A 27619-nucleotide genomic window follows, 5' to 3' on the forward strand; every position below is an offset into this window, starting at 1 on the left:
GTCTAAAGCAAAGAGACACGTATTTCTTGATTATGCTTTTATTAAATATATATATATATATATGTATGTATATATATAACCCCCATGTCTGCTTAAATCCTTTCTGCTTAAAAAACCTTATTCTTGTTGGTTGAGAGTCCTGAAATGATAGTCTTATTTTTGGAAATGAATATTAATCCACTTTCTTTTTTTTTTTTTTAATTTTTATTTAATAATTACTTTATATTGACACTCGTTTCTGTTCCAATTTTTTTCCTTCCCTCCCTCCGCCCCCTCCCCTAGATGGCAAGCAGTCCTTTATATGTTGGATATGTTGCAGTATATCCTAGATACAATATATGTTTGCAGAACCGAACAGTTCTCTTGTTGCATAGGGAGAATTGGATTCAGAAGGTATAAATAACCCGGGAAGAAAAACAAAAATGCAGATAGTTCACATTCGTTTCCCAGTGTTCTTTCTTTGGGTGTAAGCTGCTTTTGTCTGTCATTTATCAATTGAAACTCAGATCTCTTTGTCAAAGAAATCTCCTTCCATCAAAATATGTCCTCATACAATATCGTTGTCGAAGTGTATAATGATCTCTTGGTTCTGCTCATTTCACTTAGCATCAGTTCATGTAAGTCTCGCCAGTCCTCTCTGTATTCATCCTGCTGGTCATTTCTTACAGAACAATAATATTCCATAACATTCATATACCATAATTTACCCAGCCATTCTCCAATTGATGGGCATCCATTCATTTTCCAGTTTGTAGCCACTACAAATAGGGCTGCTACAAACATTTTGGCGCATACAGGTCCCTTTCCCTTCTTTAGTATTTCTTTGGGATATAAGCCCAATAGAAACACTGCTGGATCAAAGGGTATGCACAATTTGATAATTTTTTGGGCATAATTCCAGATTGCTCTCCAGAATGGTTGGATTCGTTCACAACTCCACCAACAATGCAATAGTGTCCCAGTTTTCCCGCATCCCCTCCAACATTCATCATTATTTTTTCCTGTCATCTTAGCCAATCTGACAGGTGTGTAGTGGTATCTCAGAGTTGTCTTAATTTGCATTTCTCTGATCAATAATGATTTGGAACACTCTTTCATATGAGTGGTAATAGTTTCAATTTCATCCTCTGAAAATTGTCTGTTCATATCCTTTGACCATTTATCAATTGGAGAATGGCTTGATTTCTTATAAATTTGAGTCAGTTCTCTATATATTTTGGAAATGAGGCCTTTATCAGAACCTTTAACTGTGAAAATGTTTTCCCAGTTTGTTGCTTCCCTTCTAATCTTGTTTGCATTAGTTTTATTTGTACAAAGGCTTTTTAATTTGATGTAATCGAAATTTTCTATTTTGTGATCAGTAATGGTCTCTAGTTCATCTTTGGTCACAAATTTCTTTCTCCTCCACAAGTCTGAGAGATAAACTATTCTATGTTCCTCTAATTTATTTATAATCTCGTTCTTTATGCCTAGGTCATAGACCCATTTTGATCTTATCTTGGTATATGGTGTTAAGTGTGGGTCCATGCCTAATTTCTGCCATACTAATTTCCAATTATCCCAGCAGTTTTTATCAAATAATGAATTCTTTTCCCAGAAGTTAGGGGCTTTGGGTTTGTCAAACACTAGATTGCTATAATTGACTATTCTGTCTTGTGAGCCTAGCCTTTTCCACTGATCCACTAATCTATTTCTTAGCCAATACCAAATGGTTTTGGTGACTGCTGCTTTATAATATAATTTTAGATCAGGTACAGCTAGGCCACCTTCATTTGATTTTTTTTTTTTCATTAATTCCCTTGAGATTCTCGACTTTTTATTGTTCCATATGAATTTTGTTGTTATTTTTTCTAGATCAATAAAATATTTTCTTGGAAGTCTGATTGGTATAGCACTAAATAAATAGATTAGTTTAGGGAGTATTGTCATCTTTATTATGTTCGCTCGGCCGATCCAAGAGCACTTAATATTTTTCCAATTATTTAAGTCTGACTTTATTTGTGTGGAGACTTTTTTATAATTTTGCTCATATAATTCCTGACTTTCCTTTGGTAGATAGATTCCCAAATATTTTATGGTATCAACAGTTATTCTGAATGGAATTTCTCTTTGTATCTCTTGCTGTTGGGTTTTGTTGGTGATATATAAAAATGCTGAGGATTTATGGGGATTTATTTTGTAGCCAGCTACTTTGCTAAAATTATGAATTATTTCCAATAGCTTTTTAGTAGAATCTCTGGGATTAATCCACTTTCAAAGCCAGTGCTACTAGAAGATATCCATTAGTACTAAGGTACATTATCCTTCTTTAAACACTGAAAAGGGAAGCTGGGTTTTTTCCTTTTATTTTTTCCAAATGAGTATTTCCAAAGCTAGAAGTGTCTGTGTCTTTTGTATTTATTTAGTAAACCTCTAGTAGCCTTTTTTTTCTTTAAATCACAACACCAGCTGATCAATATCCTTTTAAATTATAGTGTCCAGAACTGAACAATACTTCAATTGAAGTCTGACAAGAGCAAAGTAGAGTGGATGATCACTCCCTATTCGTGGAAACTATGCCTCTTTTAATGTAACCCATTTGGTTACCACATCCCAATATGATTCATTATTCTCTAATCATGTTTCCTCCCATCTTTCACTTTATGAAACTGATCTTTTTTGCTCAAGTAGAAGATATTCCTATAGAATTTCACCTAATTAGACACTGTCCATTTTTCTAGGCTGTTATGATCTTTGTAGGATAAAAGGAAGAGAATAAGTATTTATATAACACCTATCTTGTGCCACACACTATGGGAAATGCTTTACAATTATTATCTTATTTTATCCTTAGAAGAACCATGGAAGATAGAGTTGTACTATATCATCTGTTTACAGATGAGAATCTTATGCAAACACAGGTTAAATTACTTTCCCACGATCACAGCTAGTAAGTGTCTGAGGCTGGTTTGAACTCAATCTTTCCTAATTTCAGGCCTGTGCTTCACCTGTTGCATTATTTGCTATTTCTATGGATCTGATTCTGACAAACAATGTTAACTATTTCTCTTATCTTTGTGTCATCCTCAAATTTGATGAACATGCCAGTTGTGTCTTTATCAAAGCAATCAATAAAAAAATTTTAATCTTTGTGGGATCAAACACAGATCTCCTCTGGAACACCCCAATCTTTCATGCCATTAGGAATCAGTGAATCTGATCATCCAGCCAGGTTTAGACCCATCTAAACGGATTGTCTACTCTGTATTTCTCCACATCACCAAAAGGATAAGGAGACAGATTTTATTAAAAACCTTGACAAAATCTACATAAACTATATTCATAGTGTTCTTCTTATCTTAGTATAGTAATTCTAATAAGGAATAAAAAGAAAATAAAGTCAGTCTTGCATGTCCCATTCTTGATAAAGGAACACTGATTTTATTATCACTGCTTTCCTTTCTACATAAACCTTAAACAATGATTTAATCTAGAATTTTCCAAAGAATTACATTCAAGTCATTAGCCCATAGATTACAGACTCTTTTTTTTTCTCTCATTTGAAAACCAGGACATCATTTATTCTAATTTAATTTTATAAGATTCAGACGATTGGTCTAGACTGTCAGTATCTTTTGAATTCTAATTTTGTTATCTAACGTATTAACCTTTCCAGTTACCTGCAATCTAAAACTTATGCCCATACACAAATCATTGATTCTTTCAAAATGTTGAGTAGCATAGAATGTCAGAATCATAGAACAGAGGGAACACTGATGGATTGAAAGAAGAAGAGAATTGAACTTTAATTTTCAACTTTAATTTCAATTAAATTCCAACTTTAACTTCCCACTTACTATGTGGCCAAAGCAAAATATTTAACCTTTCAAAATCCATCTCCTCATTTGAAAAATGACAATAATTCCTCTAGTAGTCTCAAATAGCTTATATAGTCATTATGAGAATCATAGAGATAGTTTATATGAAACTTTGTAAACCCTAAATTACTAACTCAATATCAACTCTTTTTATAGGACTAAGGACAAATCCACTCTTCTTCATGTTTCTATCTCCATAATTTTAATCCTGAAATTTTTTAACCATGGAAACATAGTTGAATGGAAACATGGAAATGGTCCCTCTTGGACAATATTCCTTTGCAGAATCTTAAGCCTGAATTATCATGCCTATCTTCATCACCTCAAAAGTAAGTAGGGTTTGTGGTCTGACTATACTTATTTTCTTTCCTTTAATATATAGTTTAAAATGAGTAGTCATTTCCTCCTAAGGTCTCCTCATCTCAATCTCATCAATTTCTTTTAATTGATTATGATGAAGTTTAGGATAGCATTTCCATCCCTTTCTTTCTCTGTCATTAATAAAGGCAAGAATTAATCAGCTACTCTGTTTTTGGAAAAGAGAAATCCATGTAGTTCTTTCCATGCAATTGGGGCAGATACTTTTGGTAATTCCTCTGACTTGAATATTAAAGTGAGCAAGGTGGCCAGAATATAAAGATCATTAATACTAATGTAACAACAAGGTCTGCAATTTCATCAGCATGTGGAATGAAGGAACTACCTCCATCAATGCAGATTGAAATAAATTTCTAATTCATAAATTTCCTGAGGAGTTACTTGGACATCTAAGAGTGACTTGCACAGGATAATACAGGTAAAAAGTGATTTGAATTAATGTCTCCCTGAACCAAAGTTTAGCACTTTATTCATTATACTACATTGAATCTCTTCATAAACATCATGTGGTATTAAATGCAATAATGGCATTTAAAGGGAACGAGACCCATCAGAACATAGACTTACTATTACAATGTGAGACAATAATGGGTTCAAACACTTTCAAAATCTAAGTATCTTGATTGAGGCCAGTTCCAGTCTTGTGATGAAAAGAGTCATCTATACCCAAATAGAGGAGTGTGGGAACTGAGTGTGGACCACAACATAGCATTTTCACTCATTTTATTGTTGTTTGCTTGCATTTTTTTTTCTTTTTTTTTCTTTTTGATCTGATTTTTCTTGTGCAGCAAGATAATTTTATAAATATGTATACATATATTGGATTTAACATATATTTTAGCATGTTTAACATATATTGGATTACTTGACATCTAGGGAAAGGGGTAGAGGGAAGGAAGGGAAAATTTGGAACACAAGCTTTTGCAGATGTCAATGTTGAAAAATTATCCATGCATATGCTTTGAAAATAAAAAGCTTTAATAAAAATAAATCTCAGTATCTTCATTGAATCTTTAATAGAGAAGAACACAAAATTAATCAGGTATAATATTCAAAGAGTACTAGTTCTTTCTTACATTTTAAATTAATTTGGCTTTTTTTTCCAAGAACTATCTCTAGGCTTACTTAAGCCTTTCATTTACCTCTACTTATTTTGTATACAAGTGAGCTACTTTTTTTTTTTTTTTTTGTTGTTGTTGTTAATTAAACTTCCTGATGCATAAATCGGTTTTAATCTGGAAATCTCAGAGTTTAACTCTAGTGCCAGCACTCTGGACAAATAGCATAAAACCAAGATTCACCTGTTGGAATACCAATAATCAAAATGACTGGTGTCTAATCTTACTGAAAATTGTTACAGATAAGGAAAGCTGTTTTCCTGAGCCCTTCCACTTTGTAGATCAGGTTTTTACTAATGTTATTACAAGAAAATAAGGCTCATATTGGAAAAAGACATTACAAAGAAGTTTATTTAGATTCCAAACCTTCCTGTCTACCTCTTCCAGTATATCTGAAGACTCAGTTACAATGAAAATGCTTGCTTTTCTTGAGATTAAGGTAAGAAATCTTGTGATTTCTGGATGTCATATGGATCAGTGCATCACAGTATACATAAAGAGGTTTCACATAGTAGGAGGCTTCTTGATCTCAGATATTGACATAGTTCAGCACTTCTGTTAAGAATGAAGACATATTCAGTGAAGAATTGGGATGTGCCATTGGCAAACTGCCCTATGAAAATCATTTTATCTTAATCTCTATTCCTTGCTCTTCAGAGATATGGGAACAAAAAAGGCACAGAAACACTGCCTGCTTAGCATAACATAAAGCTAATAAGATAGGTGCCATTGTTAAAATCTATTGCTTTTCTTAAGCTCTTGCTTTCAGATTTACTGAAAAAAATCCTAGTTCATAAAAAATCCCCTTCATAATTATTTTGGTGCCTCAAGGAGTCTCTAAGTTTCAGGAGAATATCTAACTTATCCCCTTTGCAATATGTTTTCCAAGGATGGTGTTCACATTAGAATGCCTGTGTGAATTCACTTGATCTACCTGCTCCTTGATTTTGTTTATCCTCAGATCATATTCTGTGTATGCTGCATCTGTAGTAAGTGGTACATCAGGGCATGAAGAGTTCTTGGAAATGTCTCAGTGATGCAAGGAGATGAGAAGCTTCAAAGAAGGTAGAGAAAGAAGAGGTGGAGAAGGAGGAGGAGAAGATACAGAATGGAAGAGAAGAAAAGAAAAAAGCAGCTGAAGTTGGGATATTTCAGTGCTTTAACCAAAGTCATAATTGGAGCAGAATGTTGTGTGTACAACTTTCTACACCTTTCCTCCCATGTTTAACCCTTATCTCCATTTAGCAATAGTTTACCTATATGGGATCATTAATAAGATAGAATTGTAGAAAGAAGAGGAAATGGATAAATTTTCTATTTAATATAAATCCTTCTAATAGAAAAAGAAAAAAGATATAATAATTTATTAAATATTGAACAACAAAATCATTTGATAAAATATGCCATGTTGCTTTATGGAAAAGATGGAGAGAAAGGAAATGGAGGCTGATATAATTAAGTTGACTTGGAACAGATTGCGTAGCCAGACTACAAAGAAAGACATCAGTGGTTTGTTGTCAGACTCAAAGGAGTTTGCATCAACAGGATTTGGTGACTAATTTGAAATGGTAAATAAAGGATGAAACTTACTGAGATTTCAAGGATAGTATTTTGCTTGTAGTGGGACTGAACTGGGTGACTAGAAAGAGGGTGATATCCTTCTCAGTAATAGGAAAGATGGGAGCATTTGATGAAAAGATAATGAGTTCACTTTGAAAACAGTGAGTTTAAGATGTTTATCAATTAAAACCCTCCACAAAACCTGCTCTGAGGCCTTGATGGGAAATGAAATAAATTTTTCAAGAGGTATTCAAGAAGAGTAAAAACTTTTGATAGATTCCACTGTGTATATCAGAAAAATAGAGTCTAGACTGTCAGTTTTCAGAATACAGGCTTGCTAGCAGGTAGAGGCAAATCAACACTGTGCTGACCATTTTAGTGATAAACTCCTTGGCAAATGTGAAATAAAACACAGTCCTGGGCAATCTTTGTCTGATTCAGTTCTATAATGGTAGAATCAAGGTAGAGAATGCTATAAATCAGAGCTTTTATATTGCCTATAAATGTGAGAATTTTGACTAATGACCACCAAACAGACACTATTAGAAGAATTAAAATTCTTACTATAATTGAAACCAGAAAATAGAATGGTGCTGTAACTCAATGGAAGAGTGACACACGAGTTCCCCATGGTGGGGCAAAGAAAATGGCTGATGAAGTTAGTTTCATTATGGAGCAAAAGGCAAAAATAAAAATAATTTTCATGACACATTTGATCATCTTATGATGCATCACCCATGATAAGATTAGTAAAAGGAAAATAATTTTAGTTTAGGTACCAATATATGTTATAGAGGATGAAAAGGTGAATAAAATCTATGAAGAACTCTATAAGAAACCTTCAAAATTAGCTAAAAATATATTATGATATAGGTGATTTCAGTGAAAAGATGGAAATAGGTAAAGATATAGAAAAATATAATAAAATCTTATTCAGTAATAAGAAAGAAAAGAAATCAAAGACTTGATAACTCCCTAGAAGTTTTTGCCTAAATATTATGACTATTTTCTTCAGAGAAAGAAACAGAAAGTGCTGGGCACAATGCGTACCAAATAACATAACAAAAAAGGAGAATGATTATATGTTATTAGACATGAAAATTCTTGTCCCTGATGTGAAAGTCATTCCTATATCTTTTTTCTTTATAATTAGACTACCAACTTGTCAGAGCAAAGATAAAAATTAATATAAAATTAGAAGAATAAGAACATGAAAAGGAAACAGATGGAATACCAATTAAAATAATTCCAAATGGATCTATTTAAATAAATTATTGATGAAATATAGGAAGTGAAGAATAAAAGAAAAATGACATGAACTAATAATTTAATACTTGTGTATTTGATCAGTCAACAAGCTTTTATTTGAATCCAAGATAAAGGATGAGAGGCAATGATATAGGCAAATTCCCCCCAAATTAACATTAATATTAATTCTGCTAACAATTTTAAAATAATACCTCAAATCAAGTTTTAGAATGGCAGGGTCAACAAAAGATCAAGGTGAAAAATTTTCCATTTCAAGACGACTAGGAGGTATGTACAAGAAATCTGTGATCCCAGAGTAAGGAGCCAGTCTAGAACAAACATAGGAGCAGCACTAGGAGCAGGCCTTGGAGATGGTCACAACAGTGGTGGCAATAGTTTCAAAGGTTCTCAGACCAGTGATGGTAAGATGGTTGTATGATTGGTCAGAAAGAGATTACAGGGACTCTTTGCTGGCATTAGGTGCAGTTGTCACTGTTAGGTAACTATTAGCCACATGCCAGTGTGGGTAAACACAAGTACAGATTAGAACAGTGTATATTTCTCTTCCTGGATCATGCTACTTTGAAAGTACTAAAAACTTGGAGACCCTTAGAACTAATTCTGAAAATAGAAGCATGAAAAAGCCTAAAACTTGCTACAGTGCCACCTTCCCGCCTCATTCCCAGGTGAGCAGAGCTCAATTTTAACATAAAGTTCAAAGTCAAGAAATAGACTGGGAAAATGAGCAAGCAATGGATAAAGATTTTGACCATAAAAAGCTGTTAGGGTGGCAAGGACCAAGACACAAATCCAAAAGAAAAGAACAATGTACTAATAATTAAAAACAAAACTTCAAAGAAAAATGGTAATTGGACACAAATCCAAAAGAATCCCTATAAGAAGTAAGGAAAAAATTAAGCATAATAAAGGGAAAATTGAAAAAAGCAGTGAGAGTGATGCAAGAAAATCATGAAAAGATAATTTAAACTTGTAAAAGAGGCACAAAATTACCTGAATAAAGAAATCCTTAAAAAGTAAAATAGGTCAAAGGAAAAAGGAAATACAGAAGTTCACTTAAAAAGGCACTACTTGAAAAAAAACATAACTGGCCCAATAGAAAAAAAGATACAAAATTTCACTAAAGAAAATAATTCCTTAAAAATTGGAATTTGGGAAAGTGGAAGCTAAAACTCCATGAAACATCAAGAAACAATAAAAGTCAACAGAATGAGAAAAATATAAGAAAATAGGAAATAATCTTCTGAGAAAAATAACTGTCCTGGAAAATAAGTTGAGGATAGATAATTGAAGAATTATTGAACTACCTGAAAGCTATGGTTAAAAAAAAGCCTACACATTATATTTCAAGAAATAATCAAGGAAAATTGTCCTTATATCTTAAATCCAGAAGGTAAAATGGAAATTGAAAAAAAAATCCACTAATCGTCCCCTGAAGAGGTTCCAAAATAAAAACTCCTAGAAATACTATAACTCCATATTCCAGAGCCTTCTCTGTCAAGGAGAAAATATGCAAGCAGTCAGAAAGAAACAATTTCAGTATCATGGAACAGGGTCAGGATAACACAAGATTTATCAGTTTCTACATTAAAGAAGTGGAAAGAGTGGACTATGATATTCCAAAAGGCAAAGAAGCAAGAATTACAACCAAGAATCACATATCAAACAAAACTGAATATAATTCTTAAAGGGAAAAATGAATTTTCAATGAAATGGGGACTTGATGAAAACACTTCTAGGAAAAATATATATACACATACTTATCTACACACACATATATAATATACATTATATATATATTATGCATATATATAATAAATATTATATACATAATACCCTCTCTCCCAAAACTACCATCTATTTAACTGTTCTGTAATATAGTTGTATTTTTAAATTTTATAATTATACTATATATAATTGTGATCTTCAGTAAAATATTTGGCAAGAGATGAACAGAAATATTAATTCAAGCAAGTGATTTTAAGAGAAGACAGTTTAGAGTTGAAATAGGTAACTATTAATATGAGATTGTAAAAGGAAGAAAATGAAATAATAGAAGGGGAGATGACATGAGAAAATATTGAGGAGTGGTGAGATTGAAGCTTTCAGTGAAGGTTTCAATGATGCATATGGAGAGGTGGAATGATAGAAAGTAATGATCATTTAGGGAAATGTCAGATTTTCTAATTAGGGGAATAACATTTGGTGAAATTTAGTGTATAATAATTCCTATCCATAGCTATGGTAAAATGAAGATATTTGAGGTCATGAGATTTAAGGAGACTAAGGAAATGGAAGGTTAGAGAGTTTGGAAGGACATCTATAAGGATAATAAATTCTTTTAGTTTAAGGGCAGGAGTTGGGGAAGGGACAACAATTGCAAGAAAGCAACTAAACTCTTTTAGAAAAGAAGAATGACCTGGTAGGTGATATACTACAGCTATCATAATTTGGATTGGGTGGAAACTACTGAATTAGGTTACAAAGGAGGAAAAATTTCTAAGTGATCCAAATTAAGCAAGACTTTGGGAATAACAATGGAAAGATGGCTCCAAACCCCCTCATTCAGAACCATTATTGTCTCTAGGAGAACTAATAGGAACTGTGAAATAAAGAGACCTAGGATAAAGGAGAGTTTGATCATTATGGAACAAAAATTTTAGAGAGGGTGGTAGAAGGGTAAACAAGGTAAGAGGGATGAAGAGTTGGGGATAAGAAAACAGGAGGTGAGATATGGGAATTTTTTTCCTGGGTGATAAATAATTGATTAATATAGGGGCTAGGTAGTGAAAGTGAAGAAATCATAAGGGTAGGAGCAGATAGTAAATGAGTGATAAACAATAAAGATTCCAAGGAATGTTGCAGAATTTTACTTCTAGTCTTTGATGACTGGGAGAGGTGGAAGACTATATAACATGCTAAGAAGTGGCTGGAAGAGGGAGTATTTAACCATTAAATCTGTTGTTCTAACAAAGGAGACAAAAGGGGCTTAAGATACCACTTTAGTTAGAAACATAAGTTTCTGGCCAAGCAGAGAGATATAGCAGTTAAAGGCAACATTGCTTTAGAATATAAATATTTGTAAGCCTTTATGATAAAAGATGACAGAAAATTATGAGTACTAAGACTTTATAAGAAGTGAATATTAGTGGATGGGGGTTAAACAATTTAAAGAAAGCTTGGCAAGAGAGCCACGTAAAGTTGTCCCATGTGCATTTTAAAGACAAAAATAGAAAGGAAAAAGATGAAAAGTCAAAAAGATTTGCAAAGATTTTTTTTAAACAAACTTTTTCATCATTAAGTAAAATGGAGCAATTTGGATGTATTTAGAGAAACATTGTAGAAAACACAGATGAGAGAATCATTCAGACTAGATTAAATAAACACAGAGAAAATGCTAGAGATTACAAGATTTTTAGCACATCAAGAGATCAATTTTCAAGGTTTCTTCCCTTTGGGAAGTAGCAAAATTGTTTTAATGATCCCAAGTTTTCTACTAAAACAAGAGTTCATCTTTTTAATATCAATATTCATTCAACAATCTTGTAAGACTGTGAGGCACTTACCACTACCACCTCCAATGCACTGAAATTTAAGATCATTTAAAAGGTAATGGAGGAGCATTGTGTTAATTGCCACATATTATAAATAGGGATTATTAGGTATAGTTTCATTCTTTGCACTTTTATTACAGTATCTAGCACAACTTCTGCCATGTGACAATAAATTTGTGTTCATTGATTGATTGATTAAAACATATAAGACTTTTTTGATGAGCTGATTCAGAATAAAATGAATTCACATGGAACAATTTATTTCATTCTTTCTATTTGTATATATATATATATATATTCTTAGCACCTGGCTTTTAAATAAATGCTTGTTGATTCATTGATATAAGAATTCCAAAACTGTAAAGAAAAACATTTTTGAAAGACTTAAGAACGCCATACAAAGCAATGAGCAACCATGATTTCATGATGGATCATACTACCCACCTCCTAATAGTGAAATAATGGCTCAAATTGTAGAATATATTTTCAGACATGGCAGTATGAGGATCTGTTTTATCTGACTGTGGTTATTTGTTTCAAGGAAGGACTTTTTGAGGGGTAGGGTATTGGAGGGGGAAGGGAAGTAAGTAGTGATACTAAAAAAAAGAATGATATCAAAAAGGCAATTAACAACGTACAGAAAAGAACAGAAGGAGGTTCAATAGGAAACAGAGGTGAGGAAGACATACTGGGAAGTAATGTGTTGAAATTATATGTCTTGAAAACCAAGTTGTATATAATGGAAATTAGTGGTTTTATGTGCATCTGTTTTCTGAGCTTATTTATATTCTATATGCAAATACTCATTTATTGTTTTAAAATTCAGAATAACAAAAAATCTATTTTAAAACAAAGTACATTACTTAGAAAGAAGAATTGGTCTCATTAAGAATGCAAAAGCTAACCTATAGACAGCCCATGTGTATTATTTGTATTTTTATGATGATAAAGGAAGATAAGGGGAAAAAAACCCTTAGTACATTAGGTAGAAGCATGATGTAGAAGTTATGGGACATGGACAAGAGTTATATGGACAAATACCAACCCATGATAATGATATCACAGCTCCAGCTGAGTATTTGATGATTTAGATTGTTATAGCTGGAATTCTAATTTTTTTAATAAAATGTTTTATTTTTCAAAACATGCATAGATAATTTCAACATTCACCCTTACAAAACCTTGTGTTCCAAATTGTTTTCCCTCCTTGCCCCTCATTCTCTCCCCAGATGACAAGTAGTGCAATATATGTTAGACATGTGCACTTCTTCTTTACATATGTACACATTTATGTTGCATCAGAAAAATCAGATCAAAAAAGAAAAAAAATGAGAAAGAAAACAAAATGCAAGCAAACAACAATAAAAAAGTAAAAATACTATGTTATGATCCACATTCAGTCCCTACAGTCCTCTCTCTGGCTGCAGATGGCTCTCTTTATCACAAGATCATTTAAACTGGCATGAATCATCTCATTGTTAAAAAGAGCCATGTCCATCAGAATTGATTATTGCATAATCTTGTTGTTGCCATGTACAATGTTCTCCTGGTTCTACTCAATTCATTTAGTATCAGTTCCTAGAAGTCCCTGCAGGCCTCTCTGAAATCATCCTGCTGATCATTTCTTATAGAACAATAATATTCCATAACATTTGTATATCATAACTTATTCAGTCATTCTTCAACTGATGAGCATCCACTCAGTTTCCAGTTTCATGTCATTACAAAAAGGGCTGCTATAAACATTTTTGCACAGATGGGACCTTTTTCCTTTTTTATGGGTCTTTGGATTACAGGACCATAAGAGACACTGCTAGATCAAAGGGTATGCATAGTTTGATAGCCCTTTGGGCATAGTTCCAAATTGTTGTCTAGAATGGTTGGATCAGTTCACAACTCCACCAACAATATATAAGTTTTCTCACATTCATCATTCATCATTATTTTCCTTTTTTCTTAGGCAACCTGAGATGGAGTAGTGGTATTTCAGACTTGTCTTAGTTTGCATTTCTTTAATTAATAATGACAGAGCATTTTTTCATGTAACTAGAAATATTTTGAATTTCTTCATCTGAAAATTGTCTGTTCATATCCTTTGACCATTTATCAAATGGAGAATGGCTCAAATTCTTATAAATTCCAGTAAATTCTCTATATATTTTAGAAATGAGGAATTTATCAAAATCTTTGGACATAAAAATTCTCCCCAGTTTATTATTTCCCTTCTAATTTTGTCAGCATTAGTTTTGTTTGTACAAAAACTTTTTAAATTAATATAATCAAAATGATCCATTTTGCATTTTATAATTCCTTGGCCACAAATTCCTTTCTTCTCCACAGATCTGAGAGGTAGACTATGCTTTGTTCTTCTAATTTGCTTATAGTATTGCTCTTTATGTCTAAATCATGAATCCATTTTGACTTTATCTTGGTATAGGGTGTTAGGTGTAGGTCGATGCCTAGTTTTTGCCACACAAAATTTCCAATTTTCCCAGCAAATTTTGTCAAATAGTGAGTTCCTTGAGTGTGATTCACAGCATAGCATTTTTATTCTATTTGTTGTTTTTTTGCATTTTATTTTGCTTCTCTTTTTTTCTTGTGTGACATAATTGTATAAATATGTGTACATATATTGGATTTAACATATATTTCTACCATGTTTAACATATATATTGAACTACTTGCCATCTAGGGGAGAGTGTGGGGGAGTAAAGGAGGAGATTGGAACACAGGGTTTTGCAAAGGCAATTTAATATGGATAAACATGAAGTTTCATGCATGGATTCAAAAATCAATTTTACAAGTGCACAATGGGAAAAGTATGGTTAGATAGCAATTTATTCAAAACAAGATCTAGAGATTTCAGCAGACTGAAAGTTCAATTTGATTAAAAATTCAAATGGTAGGATGTAAGAGCCAAGAAGGCTAATGTAGTTTAGGACAATAATATAAAAAGCATGGCTTTCAGGCACAAAATGGGATCCCAGTTATTTTGCTTTGCTCAAAACATCAGAAATGCAGTGTTTCATCATAAGCACCTCATTTTAGGAAGGACATTGACAAGTTTGAGTATATACAGAAGAGGGTAATCAGTTTTGTGAAGGGTCTTGAGTACATGTCATATGAGAACTGATTGAAGAAATGGAGCTTGTTTAGCCTGGAGAAGAGGAGACTTAAGGGGAACATGGTATCTGCCTTCAAGTATTTGATGAAGACTTGTCCTTTGGAAGATTGAGTTTGTTATATTTGTGCAAGGAACAAGAAACAGAAGTAGCAAAGAAGTAAAACTGGACTTAAGGAGTAATTTTCTTCTAATAAAATCTGTTCAAAAGTAATTTCCTTTCATGGGAAGCTCCTCTTCTTAGAAGAAATTCAAAGAGAAAGTCAATGATCACAAATCAGTTGAGTTGCAGAGGAAATTCTTCCAGAGGCACTAGATAAGCAAATAGATCCAACATAGTCTACAGTTAGATGCTAGTTGTGTGACACTTACCAAGTCATTAAACCTGTTTCCTTGCTTGTAAAATGAAAATAACAATAATAGCACCTACTCCACAGCTTTGACATAAGGACAAAATGAGATGATAGTTATAAAACCTTCTGCAAATCTTAAAATCCAATGTAAATGCTCATTTTGGGTATTGTTTAGACAATTGCTATTGTTCAGTAAAGTCTCTTCAATTTCTTGAAATTCCCTTCCCTGCATTATTTTGATATATTGGAAAGAACACCAAACTGAAAGTCTGTAGAGCTGAATACTAGTTGTACAAAAGTTTAAAAATTTTTGGAGACAATCAAGCTGACACTGAGAGAGGAGTTCTTTAGACAATTTGTCATGTACCTGAAACTAGCATTCAGCTCTACAGACTTTCAGTCAATTAACTCTCCAAATAAAAAGTTCATGAGCATAAGAAAAAAGAACACAAATAGAAATTTAGTAGCGATGATTCTGTCACAAAATTAACAAGGTCTTTTCCCTTGTCAACAGATTCAGACATTTCTTTAAGGGAAATTGTAGTTAGAGTCCTAAGAATCTTAGCATAGAATCAGGACCAGTAATTTACTTTGGAGGGAAACCATTATTAGTACTGAGGGAAGATTTCCTTAGTCTTTCTATGTTATTTACTATTTAGGATTATATCTGTACTGTGCTTGTATCTCCTGCCCAGCGTTCTTTGTTCTCTTGCTTGAAAATATACAGAGCCACCCCATCTGATTCCATCTTTAGGCTACATGTTAGAAAATAATATTAAGAATTAAGATGACATTTTAGTTAGGACAATGATCAAACAAGAAAGGGAAGAAGTCTTCAATTAATGAAAAGAATACAGCATCTCTTGGGTTCATCTTTCATCAGACAGGAGGGAGAATCCTGGGGGAATGACAAAAGGGGGATTGGATAGTTTTAGGAAAATGATTCAGTTGAGTGCCTGATATTTTAAGTTTGCATTGTTCTGAAGCTGTTACCTAAATGCTGAACCCTTGCTTAATTTTAATTGAAACTTTGTCTTTGATGAAAAAATTATAAATTATAAATCCAAAATAGCTTGTGTTAGAAGATTTTTTAAAGGCATGGGGAGCCTTTGTCCATTTTTGGATCTCCATAATTTTAAACAATGCTTAAAATTAAAATAGTTTACTTACTTCCTTCTCTCCATGTCACTGCTTTCTCATTGTAGAGGAGTTTCTGTAGCTCAATGAAACTCTGAACTTTGCCATGAAAGGTTACCCAAGATAGATATATCATGGGAGAAGGTCCCCTGGAGAAATAAATGGCAAATCACTTCAGTATTCTTTGCAAAGAAAGCCCCATGAACTGTACTAAAGTGATAAAATAAATGACTTCAGAAGATGAGCCTGTTAGGTTAGAAGTTGTTCAGTATGTTATTGGGGAAGAGCAAAGGCAACTACAAATAGCTCCATAACTAATAAAATAGCTGAGACAAAGCTAAAAGGAAGTTTAATATAATGTCATAAAGATCAATATTGCACAGGAATCTGGAATAGGAGGTCTATGAACCAGGGTAAGCTGGATGTGGTTAAACCGGAGATGAAAAGATTAAACACCAACATCTTGGGTGTCAGTAAACTTAAATGGATAGGAATGAGTAAATTCAATTGATATGATTACTATATATTCTTCTGTGGACAAGAATCCCTTTAGAAGAAATGGAGTATCCCTCATAGTCAATAAAAGGGTAAAAAAAGTTATACTTGGATATAATCTTCAAAATGAACAAACGATCTGATTCAATCTACGGCTAACCCCTCAACATGACAGTAATAAAAACCTATGCTCCAAACACTGATGCCAAAGATGCCACAGTTGATACATTCTATGAAGACCTATATTATCTTATAGAAATAAAGATGTTGCATTCATCATGGAGAAGTAGAATGCTAAAATAGAAAATTAAAAGATAATTGGAGTAACAAGCAAGTTTGGCCTTGGAATGAATACAAAATAAAGTATGAAGAGACTGATAGAATTTTGTCAAGATAACTCACAAGTCATATCAAAATTCATTTTTAGCCTTTTATTTTCAAAATACATGCATAGTTTTCAACATTAACCGTTGCAAAACTCTGACATTCATTTTCAACAACTCAAAAGGCAACTCTACACATGGATTTCACCAGATAGATAATATAGAAGTCAGATTTTTTTTTTACAACATGATCAGATTACTAAATTGTACTCATTTCACTTGTCAAGAAGGTTATGATTGAGATTCTGCAAGCTAGGCTTTAGCATTATGTGAACCAAGACTACCAGAAGAGCAGGTTGTTATTGAAAAAGCAGAGTCTAGAGACCAAATTGCTAATATTTGCTGAATAATGAAGAAAGCAAAGGAGTTTCAGAAAAAATATCTCCTTCTGTTTCATTGATGACATTGAAGCATTTCTGTGTAGATCATAAAAAAAATGTGACAAGTCCTCAAAAAAATGGGAATACCAGTTCATCTTGCTTGTCTCCTGAGAAATCTGTATATGGATGAAGAAGCAACAATTGGAATCAAACCTGGAAGAATGGTTGATGTAAGATTGGAAAAGGTGTTTGACAAGGATATATACTATCACTTCATTTATTTAACTGATATGCAGATTACTTCATGTGAAATGTTATACTGGATGAATCAAAAGTCAGAATTAAGATTGCCAGAAGAAATAGCAACAATTTGAGATATGCAAATGATACCATTCTGATGGCAGAAAGTGAAAAGGAAAATTTCTAGATGAGGGTGAAAGGAAAGAGTGTAAAAGCAGGCTTGAAATTCAACATCAAAAAAATAAGATATTGGCAGCTGGTACTATAATTTCCTGGCAAATAGAGGAAGAAGTGTCTGAATTTATATTCTTGGGCTTAAAGATCATTGTAGACTGACTATAGCCACGATGTTAAAAGTAGTTTGCTTTTTGGGAGAAAAGATAAGACAAAGCTAGACAGCATACTAATGTTTACATCTTGAGAACAAACATCTATATAGTCAAAACTATGGTTTTTCCAGTAGCTATAAATTGGGCGTGTTTATGGAAGACTAGTACCTTTAGTTGAAGGCTGCTGAGCTTTTTTCAGGGCTGTTTTTCACTTTTGGTGGTGATCTGCCTAACAATCACCTCCAATACCATGAAGCTGTAAGCATGCACAGCAGCCACAGCCCGGTAAACTTTTTTGGCAGGTGGGCCAAACCAGGTTCAGGATAACCAAAGGGTATCAAACCCATCAGTAAGTTAGAGCAGTATTTACCAAAGCATGTGAAGACTTCCTCTAATAGATTGAGTAGATGAGAAAGATTTATTCCAACAGCCATAAAGACAATTGAAGTGGGTACTATGAGGACTTAGAGCTTAGACATTGAAGATACCAAAGCCATTCATTGTATCTTGAGCCATCAAGTCATCTTGATTTTGTCCTGCACTGGTCTGTGATGACTTTGGAAGACAACATCAGACCACTGACTTCATGTGACTCTGCCTCACTTAAATCCAGTTTATGGATAAATCAAAAGATACCATCCATACCTTACCATTTCTATTTATCTCAAAGTTCTGTGGTGATAGATAAGTGATGAAGCAACTGGTGTGAATACACTGGGAGCTTTAGTCACAACTCTACACAGAGGCAGCCTGGGCCATAGGATCATCTTTTCAACAGTGGGATTGGGTAGCCCCCTGTGTATTGGAGCAAGGTTTTAAAGATCACATTGCTTGCCTCCTGGTTGAGGAAAGGGATAGAAAAGGTACCCTAGGGTTATTTATACCTTCTGAATCCAATTCTCCCTGTACAACAAGAGAACTGTTCGGTTCTGCAAACATATATTGTATCTAGGACATACTGCAACATATCTAACATATATAGGACTGCTTGCCATCTAGGGGAGGGGGTGGAGGGAGGGAGGGGAAAAATTGGAACAGAAGTGAATGCAAGGGATAATGTTGTAAAAAAATTACCCTGGCATGGATTCTGTCAATATAAAGTAATTATTAAATAAAAATAAAAATAAATTTATTATCCAGTGACCTGCAAGGAAAATATGCAAAATAAATGAAAATTGGTAGAAAAGGTACCCTAAAAATTGTCTGGCAACTATGGCAACTGGGGTTTTCATTCTGTAGTTAAAATACTATATATACACAAAAACTTCTGCAAAGATGATTCCACTCACCATAGGGACAGGGAATGTGCACACACTTACATACAATACAAAAATACAGTGAATGTGAAAAATGAATAGCTCTTGTTATGAGAGAACTCCACAGGTATCACCTCAAAGTAGTAGCCTTGAGTGAAAGGAGGCTGATAAATAAAGACCAGCTTACTGAAGTCAGAGTTGGATACACATTTTTTTCTGAAGCATCTGCAGTGAAAGGAGCGTGGTAAAACTGGCTCAGGTTTTGGAATCAAAACTAACCTAGTCATTAAACTTGTATGCTTGCCAAAAGGAGTGAATGATAGGATCATGACAATGTGATTGGCACGTGCAGAGAAATGCTTTGCCACCATGATCAGTGCCTATACTCCCACCATGAGGAACCCTGAAAAATTTTATGAAGACTTGGAGACCCTTCTTATCAATGTGCCAAAGAGGACAAGCTTATAATTCTGGGTAATGTTAATACTAGAGTAGGCTCAGACTATCAGATATAGCAAAAGAATCCTTGGGAGAAATAGACTTGGAAACAAAAGCAGTGGTTACTTTCTATTGAAGACTTGTGCATCTCATGACCTTCTTATCACCAACATTGTCTTCTGTTTACCTAAACACAATATAACTTTGTGGATATACCCTCACAGCAAGCACTGACATTTAATAGACCATGTGATTATAAGAAGAGACAGACAGGATATGAGAGTGTTAGGCTGATTGTAGACATACTCTCCAAGCTAAATATTTGCATCCCCAAGACAAAATGACTACCAAAAGAATTAATATCTACAGATTAGCGCTTCTCTGAACCAGAACATTTGTTGCTAATTTGGAGGGAAAGTTGAGCTAACACTTGGTAACAGTGGAGCAGAAAAGGAATGGACATCTTTCAGATATTTGATGTACAGCACTGCATTTGTTCATCTGGGTCAGAACACTAAAACATCAAGACAGGTTTGATAAAACGGTGAGGAAATTTAAAGCTGGTAAATGAAAAATGAGAACTATACAGGGTATACCAGAAGAATAGTTCATCCATCTCCAAAAAGGCATCATTTAATTCCATCAAAACTAATATACAAACAAAGCTTAGAGGGATGCGGGATTCTTGGCTCGGTGTGAAAAAGAGGTGAAATTCAATTTTATGCTGATAGGAACAATCCAAAGTGATTTTATGATAGTCTGAAGGCTATTTATGGGCCAATGATCTATGGTGCATTTAAACTACTCAGTCCTGATGGAGTCATATTAATTAATAATAAGGACAAGATCCTAGAAAGATGGACTGAACACTTTCATAGTGCTCTCAATAGAACATCATCAGTCAATACTGAAACCATTGACCATTTACCTCAGGTTAAGGTCAATTCTTCTTTAGTTGATATTCTAATCTAAGAAGAGATTTTGACTGTCATTAGACATTGTGTGTATGACAAAGCACCTGTGTTGATTCTATTTCAACTGAGATTACATTGGTCAAAAAAAAGCCAACTGAAAATTTCTGGATTATATGGCAAGAAGAGATTACCTTCTAGGAGTTTAAGGATACCTCCATTATTCATATTGAGAAAGGTAAAGGGAATAGATTGTCCTGTGACAATTATGAGGGTGGGGCTGAGATCTCTCTTAGTAATTGCTGGCAAGATTCTTTTTTATTTGCTTTTAGTAGTATTTTATTTTTTCCTCAATTACTCATCAAAAGTTCTTCTTCACTCCCCTTCCCTCTTCTGAAAATGGTAGAAAGATTAATATAATTTAAACATATGCTATCATGTAAAACACATTTTCACATTAGCCATAATTGTGGAAGAAGAAACAAATCAAAAGAAAAAAACATGAGAAAGAATAAATTAAGTGAAAAATATATGTTCCTATTTGCATTCAGAGTACATCAGTTCTTTATCTAGATATGGATATCATTTTGCTTCATGAGTCCTTTATATTTGATTAGGATCATTTTGATGCTGAGAAAGGCTGAGTCATTCATAGTTGATCATCACACAATATTGCTGACATTGTGTAAAAAAAAAATCTTGGTTCTGCTTGCTTAACTCAGCATCAGTTCATGCAATTCTTTTCAGGTTTTTCTGAAATATGTCTGTTCATCCTTTCTTATGGAACAATAATATTCCATTATATCCATATACCACAGCTTGTTCAACCATTCCCTAACTAAGGGGTTTCCCCTAAATTTTCCAATATTTTACCATTATGAAAATAGCTACTCTCAATATTTTTGCACATGTATGTCCTTTCCCCTTTTTTATGATGTCTTTGAGATACAGACCTAGTAGTGGTATTGTTGGATCAAAAAGTATGCATAGCATCAGCAGGAGAATTACTGAATACGTTATGTATAAAAATGTTATAGAATATAATTGTTCTATAAGAAACGATCAGCAGGATGATTTCAGAGAGGCCTGGAGAGACTTGCATGAACTGATGCTAAGTAAAAGAGAGTAGAATCAAAAGAACATTCATTGTACACAACAACAAGAAGATTATACAATGATCAATTCTGATGGAGGTGGCTCTTTTCAACAGTGAGGTGATTAAAGCCAGTTCCAATGGTCTTATGATGGAAAGAATTATCTGCTTCCAGAGAGAGGACTGTGGGCATTGAGTGCGGATCACAACATAGTGTTTTTATTTATTTTTTGTTGTTGTTGATTGCTTGATTTTGGTTTCTTTTTCATTTTTTCCCTTTTTGATCTGATTTTTATTATGCAGTATAATAATTATGGAAATATGTATAGAGAAATTACACATATTTAACATATATTGGATTGCTTACTATCTGGGGGAAGGGATTGAGGAAGGGAGGGAGAAAAAAATCTGGAACACAAGATTTTGCACGGGTGAATGTTGAAAACTATCTATGCATGTGTTTTGAAAATAAAAAGCTTTATAAAAAATTTAAAAGAACTGAAAAAAGGTACGCATAGTTTAGTTGCTTTTGGACATAATTCCAAATTACTCTTCAGAATGGATGGATCAGTTCACAACTTAATCAACAATGCATTAGTGTTCCAATTTTCCCATATCCTCTCCAACATTTATCATTTTCCTTTTCAGCATTTTGGCCAATCTGATAGGTGTGAAGTGTTATCTTAACACTTGGTAAGTTGTTTTAACTTGCATTTCTTTCTTTAATTAAGAAAGTTTTAGTTGATTCTCTAAGTATACTAAAATTTCATCTGCAAAATGTGATATTTTTTTCCTTCATTGCCTATTCTAATTCCTTCTATAGTTTTTTCTTCCCTTTTATTACAACTAACTCTTCTACTACTATATTGAACTCCCTTAACTTCTCTTTTAGGAGTTTGAAAAATATGCCACTTACTTATGGTTTTAGGATTAATTGCTTCATTATCTATGGTATTTTTTAGCAAGACATCTCTTTTAATTAGGTCTGTTTTTGCTATTGCTTTGTTTTAAATCAGGATTGCTACCTCCCCTTTTTTGCTTCAGCTGATGTATAATAGATTCTGCTCTAATCCCTTATTTTATTCTCTATATGTATTTGAACTGTTTCTTGTAAACAATATACTGTAGTATTCTATTTTTTTGATCCACTCTGCCATTTATTTCTGTTTTGTGGAGAGTTCATCCCATTCATATTCACAGTTATGATCACTACTTGTATATTTCACTCCATCCTCCTGTCCTTCCTTTTTTGACCTCTCCCCATTGGTGCTTTGCTTCTGTCTACCACTTCCCCTAATTTGCCCTATCTTCTGTCAGTCTCTCTCCATCCCTTTACTTAATGTCCTCCCTTCCTCCTTCCTATCAGGTAATATAGTTTTCTATATTCAACTGATTTTGTATATTATTCCCTCTTAGAGCCAATTCTCATAAGTATCATATTTCATAAGTTTCAAGCCATACCCCTAGCCCACCCTTTCATTTTCTCTTCCACTTTAATAGATCTTTCATGCCTTGTCATATAAAATAATTTACCCTATTCTACTTCTCCCTTCTTTTTGCACTTATCATCCTCCTCCTTTTTATTCCTTTTTTGATCATTTCCTCAATTTACCTTATATATTATACCTGTGTGTGTGTGTGTATAATTTTAGTTGTACAATTTTTAAGAATTACAAGCATAATCTTCCCATGTAGGGATGTAAACAATTTAGCTTTATTGAATCCCTTATGTTTCCTTTCCCTGTTTTACCTATTTATGTTTCTCTTGGGTCTTGATATTGGAAAAAAATTTTTTTGATCAGTTCTGGTTTTCTCCATATTAAAGCTTGAAATCCTTCTATTTCATTGTATAATCATTCCCTCCACCTCCTAGACTTATGCTCAGTTTTGCCAGGTAAATGATTATTGGTTTAGTCCTAGCTTCTTTTCCTTCCAGAATATCAAGTTTGATGACCTCTAATTCTTTAAGGTTGTTGCTGCTAAATCCTGTGTAATCTTGATTGTGACTTCTTACTATTTTAATTGTTTCTTTCTCATCACTTACAATATGTTTTCCTTCACTTGATAATTCTAGAATTTGGGTGTTATTCCTTGGAGTTTTTGTTTTGTGATTTCTTGCCTGAAGTTATTGTTGAATTCTTTTTTTAATAATAGCTTTTTATTTTCAAAATACATGCAAAGAAAGTTTTCTTGCAAAACCTTGTATTCTAAATTTTTCTCTCTCCTTTCCCCAACCCCAATTCCTAGAGAGCAAGTAATCCAATATATGTTAAACATTTGCAATTCTTCTATACATATTCCCACATTTATCATGCTGCACTAGAAAAATTAGGTCCAAAAGGGGGGAAATGAGTAAGGAAACCAAAAGCAAGCAAACAACAACAACAAAAAAATGAAAATCCTATGTTGTGATCCACATCCAGTTCCCACAGTCAGAGGACTGGGTGCAGATGGCTCTCTTCATCACAAAACCATTGAAATTGGTCTGAATCAACTCACTGTTGAAAAGAACCATGTCCATCAGAATTGATCATCATATAATCTTCTTCTCACTTCACTTAGCATCAGTTCATGTAAGTCTCTCTAGGCCTTTCTGAAATCATCTTACTGATTGTGTCTTATGGTACAATAATATTCCATAACATTTATATACCATAACTTATTCAGTCATTATCTGATGGGAATCCACTCGGTTTTCCAGTTCTTTGTCACTACAAAAGGGCTGCTATAAACATTTTGGCATATGTGGGTCCTTTTTCTTTTCTTTTCTTTTTTTTTTCTTTTTGGGATATAGATTCAGTAGCGACATTGCTGGATCAAAGTATATAGACACTTTGATAGTCCTTTGGGCATACTTCCAAATTGATTTCCAGAATGGTTGGATCAGATAACCTCTTAGTGTCCTAGTTTTCTCACATCCCCTCTAATATTCATTATTATCTTTTCCAGTCATCTTAGCCAATCTAAGAGGTGAGTAGTGGTACTTTAGTATAGTATTGCTGTTGAAGTATACAATGATATTCTGGCCTTGTTTAAGAGCAGAGAGGACCAGAGCCAAGATGTTGGCGAGTAGACAGGACTTTGCTGGCTTCCCTCAGAATCAACACCATATTAATCCTCTGAATTGATTTTAAAATGACAGAACCCACAAATATTTGGAGTGTAACACATTTCCAGCAGAAGATATCTTGGAAGGACTTCAGAAAAGGTCTGTCTCAATCAGGTGGGGGCTAAGGAGATAATGGGATGCAGCCCAGTGTAGGCCCAGCTTAGGGAGACCCAGGGAAGAGAAGCCTGGTGCAGGGGTCTGGTGAGAGGCTCTTAGTCAAAATACAGCTGCATTGATTACTCTGTCCCAGTTCAGAAGCCACTGACCAGTAGATTAGCTGTAAAATCTGCAATGCAACTACAAAAGGCAAATAGTGAGCCCCTGAACCCCAACCTGACAAGCAGAACTTGGCCATGCCTACCCATCATGAGAAGGAAGCTAAAAGCACCAGTCCCAGGGCAGTGTAAACCTCCTGTCCTGCCCTAGTAGAGTAAGGTCAGAACAATTTTCTCTTTGTCCTAGGAGCAGGCTTCAATCTTTAAAAATAAGCAAAAAAGGAAAAGAAAGGTCTGACCTTAGAAAGCTATTATGGAGATAGGGAGAAAAGGACTTCAAACTCTACAGACACTAAAGGCAGAATATCTCCAGATGAAGCCTCAAAGGGTGATAGGAGTTGTCACCAACTCCAAAAGCTCTCTTGGAAGAATTCAAAAAAGGATCTAAAAAGAGAGTTAAAAGAAATATAGGGGAAAGAAAATGAGAGCTTGGCAGTAGAATTTGGAAAAGAAAACACAGAAATTGTCTGAAGAAAACAAAGCCCTAAAAAATAGAATTGGAGAAATGGGGAAAAAAAATCCATTAAACAAAACAACTTATTTAAAAGTTCAATTGGCTAAAAGCAAAAGAAGTTTAAAAAGGTAACTGAAGAAAATAATTCACTAAAAAGTAAAATTGAACAAATGAAAGTGAATAACTCAATGATTTCAAGAATCAATCAAACAAAATCAAAAGAAAAACAAACAAACAAAAAAAGAAAATGTAAAATATCTCCTTGGAAAAACATTGACTTGAAAATTAGTTTCAGGAAAGATAATTTAACAATTTTTAAACTACCACAAAATCATAATGAACAAAAGAATTTGGACATCATCTTTCAAGAATTCAGGAAGAAAAATTTCCCTGATATTCTAGAACTAGAGGGTAAAGTACTAATTCAAAAAAGCCACCAATCACCTCCTGAGACCACAAAATGAAAACTCCAAGGAAGATAACAGCTAAATTCCAGAATTATCAGGTCAAGGAGAAAATATTGCAAGGTTTCAAGGGCCTAAAATATCATATTTCAGAGGGCAAAGGAGCTTGGGTTGAAGCCAATAATTAATTACCCAGCCAAACTAAATATAATCTTTCAGGGGAAAAGATGGACATTCAATGAAATAGGGAAATTTTGATTATTTTTGGTGAAAAGACCAGAATTGAACAGAAAATTTATTCTTCAAAAAACAGAACTCATGAGAAGCATAAGAAGATAAAAGGAAAAGGAAATGGTATGAGATGTGTTTTAGAAGAACTTTGACAGACTTTGAGAGATAGAGGAGGATAGAAGGACTGTTGTTTTATATAGTCCATGGGGTAACAAAAATTGAACATGATGGAATGACTGAACAACAAAAATACAACTGTTTGCTTTCTAAATTGTTTCTGGTAGATTTGCATGGTGTCAGGCAAGGTACAATATTTCGTTTTCTTTTTTTCTTTTGACACTTGTTAAACAATTTTACCAGTGTCATATTACCCAATTGTAATTCATAATGCTTCCTAGTTTTCTTAATACACTATTAGTTACAAAATTCAAGCAATTTGATATAATGTGTAGAAAACTAGCCTCAGTCAAAACTTACTATGTATCACATTTTGATTGTGTAATACTAGGCAAGTCCCTTAACAACCTTGCCTCAGGGGATAATTTATATTGGCAGATGCTGGGAAATCCTTATACAAGTCAACTCAATAATCCTCAAAAAGTGTTCAAGGCACTCTGCTAAGCCTACAAAGATAAAAATGAAACCATTCTTGTCTGAAAGTGCTTACAGAAAAGAAAATACAAGATAATTAAAGGAGAGAGGGAAAGGCAGAGACAGAAGAGAAAAAGAATTAGAGGCAGAGAGACAGAGAATATAACAATAAAGGGAAAGAAAGCCTTTCCAAAGAAGGTAGGACATAATCTTTGGAGAAAGATGAGTAATGTAAGAGATGAAGTAAAGAAGGAATGTATTTGAGGCAAGGAGTTCAACCAAAGGCAAGGAGAAAGTAAGTAGTTTGTGGAACAGAAAATAATCCAGTTTGACTAAAATATATAACATGATAGAGAGAATAATGTGAAATAAATATGAAAAAGTAGACTATAGCCAGGACTTTAAATAGTAAAGCCAAATGGAACTGCTGAAGATCTGCCCAGAACTGGAGATTGACTTCCCATTTCCATAGATGAATCAGACTCATCTTTAAGTTCGATGGACTGTTTCTGGATTTTCCAGTTTGTGAAAAGAGAGAATACATACTGGTAGTGAACTGTGAAAGTAGATTTTTCATTTAAGAAAAGAGGGGACATACTCTAAAGGAGTGAAAAAGCCTAAAAATTGTGATGGTGACATTTATAGTGAATAAAATTAGTTTCTTTATCCTAGTTTTCTTTTCTTTTTCTTTTTTTATCCTAGTTTTCTTAGTGAAAAGAACTGGACTAAGATTCACATAATCTGAT

The 27619-nt window shown here is 33.6% G+C and overlaps 1 pseudogene; it reads right to left on the reverse strand.

Moving 5' to 3' along the window:
- LOC127557362 (NXPE family member 1-like) overlaps window positions 1–27619 on the reverse strand; it is a 119568-nt pseudogene that overhangs the window by 70841 nt on the left and 21108 nt on the right.

Source organism: Antechinus flavipes, chromosome 3, assembly GCF_016432865.1.
Source record: "Antechinus flavipes isolate AdamAnt ecotype Samford, QLD, Australia chromosome 3, AdamAnt_v2, whole genome shotgun sequence".
NCBI lineage: Eukaryota > Metazoa > Chordata > Mammalia > Dasyuromorphia > Dasyuridae > Antechinus > Antechinus flavipes.